General features: G+C 45.5%; 1 long non-coding RNA gene across 2 annotated transcripts; it reads right to left on the reverse strand.

Annotated features, from left to right (window-relative positions):
- Positions 1 to 1484: 1484 nt before the first annotated feature.
- Gm31005 lies at positions 1485 to 11259 on the reverse strand. 2 transcript variants are annotated; one of them, XR_389002.3, is made up of 4 exons: positions 11053 to 11259; positions 9990 to 10106; positions 2623 to 2689; positions 1485 to 2461 (listed from the first exon to the last, which is right to left on the reverse strand). It is a non-coding gene; the product is annotated as a predicted gene, 31005 (long non-coding RNA). The 2 variants fall into 2 exon arrangements; XR_001780314.2 differs by lacking the exon at positions 11053 to 11259 and having other exon boundaries at positions 9990 to 10466.

Genomic DNA, 11259 nt, shown 5'->3' on the forward strand with positions numbered 1-11259 from the left:
TACATGGAGGAACCCTGTCTCAGTATATATAAATATGTATAATATTATACATTATATAATTATATATACATTTTTTCTCTTTTGATAAAGGGTCTCACTATGTAGCCCAGGCTAGCCTTTAGCTTTTACTGATCCTCCTGCCTCTCTGCCATCCCAGAGCTAGTATTACCAGTGTATGTCACCAAGCTTGGCTTTGTTTCCTTTCCTTTTCACAGTATCCTGGAGAGACACAAATCCATGTCACACAAATGAGTGACCTATGGCTATCTTGGGAATGTGTAAAGCTAGTTGAAGCATACCCAAATATAGAAATTGTATCACACAGTAATTTCAGCACCAGAGAGGTGGAAGCGGGAGAGTAAGACGTTCACTGCTGGGGCTGGTGAGATGGCTCAGGGGGTAAGAGCACTGACTGCTCTTCCAAAGGTCCTGAGTTCAGATCCCAGCAACTATATGGTGGCTCACAACCACCCACAATGAGATCTGATGTCCTCTTCTGGTGTGTCTGAAGACAGCTACAGTGTACCTACATATAACAATAAATAAATCTTTGAAAAAAGAAGAAGAAGAAGAAGAAGAAGAAGAAGAAGAAGAAGAAGAAGAAGAAGAAGAAGAAGAAGAAGAAGAAGAAGAAGAAGTTCACTGCCAGCCTCGGCTACTTAGTGAATTCAAGGCCAGACTAGGCTGCATTCAATCCATTTCAACAAACAGGGAAAAAAAAGTAAAGTTTGTTGTTGTTGTTGCTGCTGCTGTTGCTGCTGTTTTATTATGTTAGGAATTGGAGATATGACTTGGGGGTTAAGAGCATTGGCTTCTCCTCCAGGGGACCTATGTTCTAGTCTCAGCATCACATGCCAGCTTACATCCACATGGAACTGCAGTTGCAGTAGATCTTCTGGTCTCCCAGGCACAGCACATATACTGTGTACAGACATAGGTGCAAGCAAACCATTTGTTGTACACCAACAATTGCATTTTGTATATTTTTTTACAAATAAAATTTGTCGATAGGCATGCTAGCACACACCTTTAATCCCAGCACTTGGGAGGCAGAGACAGGCAGATCTCTGAGTTTGAGGCCGGCCTGGTCTACAGAGTGAGCTCCAGGACAGCCAAGATTACACAGAGAAACCCTGTCTTGAAAAAACCAAAATAAGGCCCGGCGTGGTGGCGCACGCCTTTAATCCCAGCACTTGGGAGGCAGAGGCAGACAGATTTCTGAGTTCGAGGCCAGCCTGGTCTACAAAGAGAGTTCCAGAGCAGCCAGGGCTACACAGAGAAACCCTGTCTTAGGAAAATAAAAAAACTGTGTCTTCTCTGTGGACTTGACCTCCTGTCCAGGGCTCTTAATTCTTCAGTGAGCTCTCTGGTTAACGTCAAGATTGTGGCTTTACTGATTCTCTGCTCTGTTGCTGTTGTTCTGATTGCTGCTGCTGCTGCTGCTGTCGCTATTGTTGTTGTTGTTGTTTTTCTTTTTCTTTTCCTTTTTTTTTTTTCAGCTGACTGCAAGAGGGTTTATTGTACACGAGCTACACTTAGCCACAAGAGAACAGAGCTAGTCCAGAGTGCCGGGGGTCCAGGGCAGAGGGCCAGCGGGACTGTTTTGGTTATAAGAAAGGAGGTCATTTCTCCAGGCGATCGTGGCGAGGTGACATTCCAGTTCTACTGAGACTCATTACCAATGGCAGCACACAGTCCGATAGCTTGTCCCGGCGTCCCGGCCCTCAGCATCCCTCACTTCTGCTCCTGCAGGCGTCGTGGCTGCACCGGCTGGCTAACTTGGACCACTGCCTTATCTTCTCTTGCGCTTCAGCCTGCACATTATCTTCTTCTGCCACTTCGCTCTTATGGCTCAGGAGTCTCAAGGAAGATGGCGCTAAAACCGAGAGCTGTTGTTGTTTTTCTTTCTCAAGACAGGGTTTGACCAAACTAGCCTCAAATTCAGAGATCTACCTGCTTCTGCCTCCCAAGTATTGAGATTAAATGGGTATACTGGGATTAAAGACCCATCACCATGAGGCCTGGCTTGGAGTCACTGCTCTTAGAAAATGAACTTCTCAGCTGAGCATGACAACGTCCATCTATAATCCCAGCTCTCAGGAGGCAGAGACAGGACAGAAAAAGTGTTGCTGGGAATGGAAGGCTAGCCTGGTCTACACATAAGTTCCAGGCCAGCCTGGGCTACATAGTGAAACCGTGTCTCAAAAGAAAAAAAGGAAAAGAGGAAAAAAAAAGAAAGAAAGAAACATGGATCCTTCTCTATCCAAAACAGAAGATGTCAAACAAGGAAAGTAATGCTCTCACTTTATCACATGAGCAAGAGAGGCAGAAAGCAAGGAATCAGCAGTAGTCTGTCCTAAGGAACGGTTCAGGTGATAGCCAGTTACCTAGAAGCAGGGCTATGGCTCTGTTCCCGAGTGATTTTTCCCACCAGTAGCTGTCATCACAGTTTCCAGAAAGGCTGCCAAGCAATAGCAGGAATTAGCATTTCACACAACCACTCCCACATACACTCAGAGGCCTTGGAACTTTTCCCAACTACTCTCTACTCTTTGCCCTCCCGCCTTCCCTTTCCTCCCCCCACGCCCCATTCCAGATAAACAGGCAAGGTGTTTGACTCACCTAAAGAAGAGGCCTTCAGCTGTGAAAGGCACCACCCTCTGTAGGAGCTCTTTAAGCTCAACTGTTTCTAAGAATCAAAAAAAAAAAAAAAAAACACCCAGGGATAAACATCTACCCTCCTTTCCCTTCTCCCCTGGCGGCCTCCCCTGCAAACAATACCCTAGCGATTTAGACACTCAGCACTCTCCTGCAGCGAGCAACCCAGAGCAACCCAGGCCTCAGTTTCATTTCAACAACGTGTGACTTGATTAAGTTGTATACCAACCCACAGCAAGGCCTGGCTGTTATTGGGTCTTAATGGATGTTTGAATAGCCTTGCCTCAATTGGCCTCTGGCATCTCCTGAATTTCACAGAGTGCCAGGATTGTAAGAGACTGCCTGACAGGCCAACTGCTTCCTGCCTTGGAAGATCTACCCAGAGACAAGAAGACAGAGGCTCCATGCTTCAGAGGGAAAGAGCTTCCCCGTACATCCAACCCACACATTCTCTGCCACAAGCTGAAGGAGTCCAAGCAGATCAGCTAGCAGGAAGGCTGAGACCAAGAGCTGGATTTTAGTACAGGGACCATTACAACAGTGACATTGGAAATTGGTGGGGACTCAAGTAAAACTAACCCAAGAGCAGAACATCTGTTAGAGTTAAGAATCAGCTTTATTTTCGGGAGGCAGAGGCAGGCAGATTTCTGAGTTCGAGGCCAGCCTGGTCTACAGAGTGAGTTCCAGGACAGCCAGGGCTACACAAAGAAACCCTGTCTCGAAAAAAAAAACAAAAAAGAAAAGAAAAGAAAGAAATGATCTCTAAGGCCACATAGCTGGCTCAGTACACACAGGAAGTCAATACACAATGCGAGTGCAGTGGCGTTCACGTCTGCAACCCTCACGTCTGTAATCCCAGCACTCACACTGAGAGGAGGACCCGGCGCAGAAGTGTCCAGAGTCTCCACATGTGAGCCATCACACACAGGGCATTTTCATATAGTTTCTTTCCAGATAGAGTCTTATGTAATAGCCTAGGCTAGCCTCCTGTCTCCATAACTCAAGTTCCAGGATTATAGACAGATATGCTCCACCACTGCCTGCTTTCATAATATTTTTTGAAAATACTTCTTTATTTAGCTAGGCATGGTGGTGTATGCCTTTAATCCCAGGGCTCAGGGGACAGAATCAGGTACATCTCTGTGAATCTAAGGCCTGGTCTACATAGCTATTCCTGGCCAGCCAGATCTACATGTTAAGGACCTGTCTCAAAAAAAGACAGTCCAACCTTAAAGTATGCAGCAGCAGGAATGAGGGATCCTGCCCCAGCGAGGTGAGAACCAGGAACCCCACAAGCTTTCCTCTGACCTCCACGTACTTGCTGTGAGGCCTGCACATGCGCAGGAATGGCACACTCTCCCACGGAGGCAGGCAACTCACGTACAGACCCACACACCAAATAAGCCAACAGATTCATTGATTAATGCAATTTTTTGGAAAGACTTAAAGGGAAGAATCTAGTCAAAGTTGAAAGCTGGAATCAAGACATCCAGACACAATAACCTAGACTACATTTTCAGGGATTGGTGAGGGAATGAACTTCAGAGATCAAAAGCCTCCCTCCGAATTGCTGGAGAGTCCAAATAGCTGAAGAGGGTCTTTTCACCAGGGAAGGCCTCAATGATACTTTTATATACAGTTGTTTGTGACTTAGCTTCAGAAGTATGTAATGTGGGTTGCTTTAATGGGTCAGCCCCAGATTGGCAGTATTAACATGTTAATATTAATTAATAGAAAAGGTGCAGAAATATGTGGGTAAGAAAATGAGCTTGAAAAAAAAAAAAAAAGCAAAGAAAATGAGCTTGAAAGTTGTAGATGAGCCAGGCAGTGGTGGCGCACGCCTTTAATCCCAGCACTTGGGAGACAGAGGCAGGCAGATTTCTGAGTTCGAGGCCAGCCTGGTCTACAAAGTGAGTTCCAGGACAGCCAGGACTATACAGAGAAACCCTGTCTCAAAAAACCAAAAAAAAAAAAAAAAAGAAAGAAAAAAAGAAAAGAAAGTTGTAGATGACTCAGAAAATACCCCCAAATAAGGATCTCAGAGGCTAAGTGTCTTCCTGACCTTTGCCTTGCTTGCTTTTGACCCTTTGATGCTCTCCCTGGCAAGCTACACAGACAGTAGGAGTCCTCCTCCCTAAGGCAGATCACAAGAGTAACAAGAGGAAAACCAGCCCTTTCTCCCAAAGCCAGCCACTTAAGCTTAAAATAATCCTGTCCTCTCTGTGAGTTGACTATAAAGAAACTTCTATCTTACGTTTAGATTGTAACCTATTACCCCACCCACCCTGTAAGGAAGAACATCGCATAGACCAGGAATCTCAACAGACAGGCCTTGCTGGGTTTTCCCCCTCATCCATTACCCTTCTGTCACACCCTTGTGTCCAATCTTTCAGCGCTACAGTTCAAACTTCACAGAACATGTAAACGGGTCTTTAGGTCTCTAATCTTTGTCAAACTATGAAATACCTCTCCCCCTCCCGCTCCTCAAGATCTCTCTATGTAGCCCTAGCTGTCTGGAAACTGGCTGTGTAGATCAGGCTGGTCCCTAACTCATGGAGATCTGCCTCCCTTTGCCTCTGGAATGCCAGGATTAAAGTCATGTGTCTGGACCTACTTTTCTCTTCTTCGTCTTTTTTTTTTTTTTTTTTAATTTATCTATTATTCTACATTAGTACACCGTAGCTGTCTTCAGACAGCACCAGAAGAGGGTGTCAGATCTCATTACGGGTGGTTGTGAGCCACCATGGGGTTGCTGGGTGGGGTTGCTGGGATTTGAACACAGGACCTTTGGAAGAGCAGTCAGTGCTCTTACCCGCTGAGCCATCTCACCAGCCCTACTTTTCTCTTCGTATATTATATTGGTCACGATCCAGATAATGGGTAGGCAAGGGCTTGCTGCCTTATTTGTCCCTACACAGTTATGTGACTTGGAATTAGTTTTTCAACTGAACTCAAAAGATATCGGGAGAGGGTCCAGAAGTGCAGTAGAGCATGCATGAGCTCTCTCTCTCTCTCTCTCTCACAGAGCATATCACACACACACACACACACACACACACACACACACACACACACACACAAAAGATTATTAGTAGATTGAGATGAAAAAGAGCTGGTAGGCCAGCATAGTGGCACAGCCTTTAATCCCAGCTCTTTGGAGACAAAGGCAAGGAGATCTCTGTGAAGTTCAGGCTAGACGACAGAGAAACATAGTGAGACCCTGCCAGCCCCCATAAGAAAGGAAAGAAGGAAGGGAGGAAAGGGAGGAAGGAAGGAGGGAGGGAGGGAGGGATGGGAGAAGGAAGGAGGGAAGGATAGGTAGGGAAAGGAGCTTTGGCAGCACCGCCCTAGTACTTTTAAAGTCAAAGTTCTTTGTGTTTATGTGAAGATAATAGACTGACAGATGATAAAAGTAGGATTTCAAACACAAAACACGCCTGGAAAACAATGTAGATATGTTTTTCAGCCAACATAGCTTTGTGGTATTGGCACACGCCTGTGTTCCTATGACTTGGGCGGTTGCAGCAGGAGCATATTTGCAGTGTGAGGCCAGTCATGGCTTTGCTCAAAATCTTTTTTCAAAGACAAATAAATGTGTATCCTTCTAGGTTATGATATGATGGGGATTTGTTTGTTTACTTTTAATTTTTTTTGGTAAGATTTATTTATTTATTATATGTAAGTACACGTAGCTGTCTTCAGACACACCAGAAGAGGGCATCAGATCTCATTACAGATGGTTGTGAGCCACCACGTGGTTGCTGGGATTTGAACTCAGGACCTCTGGAAGAATAGTCAGTGCTCTTAACCGCTGAGCCATCTCTCCAGCCCTTACTTCTAATTTTTATTTACTAAAATTTATTTGTTTGTTTGGTTGGTTTTTGAGACAGGGTTTCTCTGTGTAGCCCCCTGGTTGTCCTGAAACTCACTTTGTAGACCAGGCTGGCCTCGAACTCAGAAGTCCCCCTGCCTCTGCCTCCCAAGTGCTGGGATTAAAGGTGTGCGCCACCATGCCCGGTCTGCCCGGTGCTTTGATTTTTAACTGTGAGTTGTGTGTGCGTGTGTGTCTGTGTGTGATATGTAATATATGTATGTGCACATGAGTGCAGTGCCCATGGAGGTAAGAAGATGGTGTCAGATCCTCTAGAGCTGGAGTTGCAGGCAGTGGAGAGCCACCTGACCTGGGTGCTGGGAACCAAACTCAGGTCCTCTGCAAGGTTTCAAGTGTTCCTACGGATACATCATTTCTCCAGTACCTGTGTGAATTTTTGTTGTTGTTGTTGTTGAATTTTGAGACAGGATTTCTCTGTATAACAGAGCCCTGGCTGTCCTGGATTTACACTGTAGCCCACTGGCCTCAAGTTCACAGAGATCTGACTGTCTCTACCTCCCAAGTGCTGAGATTAAAGACATACACCACCTGACCAACCTGGTGTGATATTTTGGACATTTGTTTACAATCTTGCCAAATTATCTTGACAGATTAGAACAAAATGCCAAACTAAAGAAGATGAAATTTAACTGGCATAAAATCAAGACATTTATGGCAGGGTTTTTTGTTGTTGTTATTGGTGGTGGTGGTGGTTTTGGGTTTTGCTTTGTTTTTGTTTTTGTTTTTAAATCAGTTGCACAGGAAGGAGCTGGACAAGCTTGACAACATTTTGGGTGAAAAGATTCAGATGTCAACAAACTCAATTCAGTTGCCACTCCAGAATGTAAAGGAGAGAGAGAGAGAGAGAAAGAGAGACAGAGAGAGACAGAGAGGGAGAGAGGGAGAGAGATCACAATCTCGCTGTGCCTTTCGATGACCAGTGAGAAGGCTAGGGTGGTTCCATGCCAGGCTTCAAACTGGCAGTTAAGGGACTAGGCCTAAATCTCCGTTCCCAAGAACTGGGCAATTCCAGGCAAGTCTAGGCCTCAGAAGCTGCCCCACCACCTGGCCTGAGGCAAGGACAATGGGTCAGCAGCAGTTTCCAGACTTCCTCAGCAACAGTTTCCAGACCTCCCCACTCTACACTCCACTGTAATGGAATGTCAGTAGAGATGGAGGCCTTGTCTCAAAAAAATGAATGAGTAGTTGGTCATGGTAGTCATGCCTGTGATCCCAGCAACACTGAAGAAGACACAGGGAAGAAAAATGAAAAATGAAAGATGAATTAAGGAACAAGAAATTCCATTAAAGGGTCAGAGCATAAAGAGGCACAGCAATGCTCGGCCGTGTCCCCAGACTTTGATTTTGTTTTCAGGCCATGAATGAGGTTTAGGGTTCCGGCTTCATGATTTTCTTCTGTCTATGGCTTCCTCGCCGCTCCACCCCATTAGGCAGCCCTTCTGGAAACTCTGAAACTCTTTCTTCCAGATTGGAAAGCTCTGGGAAGGACGTCCTGGCTTGTGCGCAGTGACTCCACTCCCTCTGCCAAAGGATAATGCTAAAATTGACTTTCTTGGAAACCAGTTAACGCCTTTGGGAAGCTCAGCCCTAGTTTAAGAGAGCCTGAAACTTTAAATAATGGGAAGGTAAGAAAATAATTCTCAAGCCAAGCAAAGTGGTGCACACCTTTAATCTCAGAACTCTATGCAGAGGCAGGGGGATCTCTGAATTTGACATCAGCCTTGTCTACAGGCAAGTTCCAAGGACAGGCAGGACTACATAAACCCTACCTTGAAATTACCAAAACAAAACAAAATTAAAAAGAAAAAAAAAAGAAAGAAAAGAAAATACCAAAACCAAAACAACGACAAAAAGAAAAACAAAACAAAAAATTAAGAAAAAAAAAAAGGGAAAAAAGGGCTGGTGAGATGGCTCAGTGGTTAAGAGCACTGACTGCTCTTCCAAAGGTCCTGAGTTCAAATCCCAGCAACCACATGGTGGCTCACAACCATCCGTAACGAAATCTGATGCCCTCTTCTGGAGTGTCTGAAGACAGCTACAGTGCACTTACATATAATAAATAAATAAATTTTTTAAAAAAAGGGAAAAAAGGGGCTGGAGAGATGGCTCGGTGGTTAAGAGCACTGACTGCTCTTCCGAAGGTCCTGAGTTCGAATCCCAGCAACCACATGGTGGCTCACAACCATCCGTAATGAGATCTGACACCCTCTTCTGGTGCTTCTGAAGACAGCTACAGTGTACTTACATATAATAAATAAATCTTAAAAAAAAAAAAGTCCCTATTATTTATTAAAAAAAAAAAAAAAAAAAAAAGGGAAAAAAAGAACATGATTCTTAGCATTCATGGTACAAGAATCCAACCTCCAGTCTCCTAAAATGTCACCTCAGCATGGCAGACTGCCACACCAGTCTTCCTGCATCTAAGTGTTTTTGACAACCTGCCTAGGAGGAATTACATGTCTAGCTCACATTTTACACAGGACAAATAGCAAAATGGACATATTGAGTTGGGAGGCATAAGACAATTGGTTTTCTATTGAATCTACAGAAGTTAATTTGGCAACAGAAGAAAGAACATTTTTATAACGTCCTGAAAGCCAGAATATCAGTATGGTCTGTGAGTAAGTCAGTAAAGGAAAAGAATGTAGTTTAGAGTTGGGTTGGGAGACCTGAGTTATGTGCCTAGATAGGGCCCTGAGTCACTGTGTTATTTCCTGGTCCCATTTTCCCCTCCCCCTTCTTCTGCACAACTTCTTACAACTTCTTTTATATATATATATATATATATATTTTAAATAAAGTTAAGCATGATTGTTTAAAGCAATCTGAAAAATACCAAGTCCTAAATGTAGCAATATAGGAAGGGCTTGTTCGTTTTAAAGCCACTAGTACAAAGTTTAAGTTTGTTGGGGTCCCCCAGATGGGAATTAAATGAGTAGGTAATATGTCTCAGCTTCTCTGGGTGTTTCCTGTCTGAGCTGACACAGCCATGTAGCTAACCCAGAACCCGGGAGAGATACTTGGAGAGATATAACTGAGGAGCACCCAGCTAGGGCAGAGAATGAGTCAGGGCTCAAGGACTCGATACCAACTTCTCCCACTCCTGCCAGGAAAATTCTGGGGTGAGACAGCAAAGGCAGGAGCCAAAGGGGGCGGGCCTGTCAGCTGCCTACCCTGGGGCCTCTCTCTGCCTTGTGGTTTCACCCCGGGCTGCCCTGCGGCTGTAACGTGTCTACTGACACGCAAGCCCTGGACACTCTGTCCCTTCCCCTTTCCCAAACCTTCACTAGTTCAAGAATCTCCAGAAGGGAATGGAGGAGAGAAGAAGAGGGACAGGGAAAGCCAGAGCTAGGCAGATATGTGGCAGCTCAGCAATCACAAGGCGGAATTAAAGAGGGTTTTCACCGGGGCGTGAGTAGGAAGTAGACATTTAACTCACCTCCATGAAAACCAAGATAAAAGACAGAGGAGCAACATGTTTAGGCGCTGTGGTGCTGAGATGTGGCTGAAGGACAAGACGGAACAACCAGCGGCATTGGCGTGCAAAACTGTAAGGCTGAAGAAAATGGCAAAGGACCACACTTCTGTATGGAGGGACTCCAGGCTCCTGCGAGCCCATCTACTGTAACACTAACATTCCCTGTCCGCAGCAAGTCTCAAAACTTTCCTCTAGCACGGAAATAACGCAGTCATCCGTGCTATACAGTCACGGGATACATAACGCTATCACTCCGTGTGAAGTCGAATTTTGCAATCCCCATTTCACCAAACTGTGAAATGGGCCACCGCAGGTTTAAGTAATTTGCTCACAGAATTTGGAAATCATACAGCATGGTCCGCATCAGTCGCCAGAACCCCCCGTTGGAGTCCATCAGACCAAACTGCACTGAATAGAGAGAGCTCTGTGCTTCCCAAAGCAGAGATTTACAAGTCCGGACTTGCTCGGGTTTGGCGATCTAAGATCCCAGCGCAGCCCTGGTACCCTCTAGTGGAAGCTTTCAGCATTAGCGTACATCCATCTGCTGGAGAGCATCTCAAAAGAAGGCGCGCATTTGGTTGCAGGGAGGTGGGGGGTGGGAGGGTGTCTGTTGAGTGTGGGGATGGGGTGCAGGTTAGAGACAGTCAAGCGCCTGACTGACTTGGACTCACACGAGGCCCACTAGAGTCAGCTGGTCCACCCTCCTGGGCCTTTGTTCATTAGGCATAGAAGGAGATCCATATCACTTGGGAATCTGGACTTTTAAGATTCATGAGAAAGCCCCCAACCCCCCCCCCCCTTTTTTTTCTACTGAGGACAGGTTAGTGATCAGAAATGCAAAGTGACTTATCTAAGGCCACAGAACAAGCAGAAGCCAGCGATAGTGGGGCCGTTTCCTTTGTCCCCAAAGAAGAGCTCCCCCCTCCCCTTGTTATTTTTTATTTGCTAATAAGCTGGCTTTATCCATGACTTGAGAGCATATGAAGACATAAAACTTGTAAACAGGAGCAGGGACAGTTTTTACCTTCATCTGCCCACAAGCCATGAACCTTTCCGCTCTTGCGCCTATTACTGCCAAACCCGAAGGCTCTGCCTTTCCAGCCTTCGGACCCTGGGGAGGGAAGGAACTCCCAGACTCAGGAATCCCGTGCCTAAAGCCCTTCAGGGCCTGGCTGGAGTCTCCTCCTCTCTTCCCAGCACTGAGGCTTCGATTTATTTCTCTTTCCCTCTC

Source organism: Mus musculus, chromosome 11, assembly GCF_000001635.26.
Source record: "Mus musculus strain C57BL/6J chromosome 11, GRCm38.p6 C57BL/6J".
NCBI lineage: Eukaryota > Metazoa > Chordata > Mammalia > Rodentia > Muridae > Mus > Mus musculus.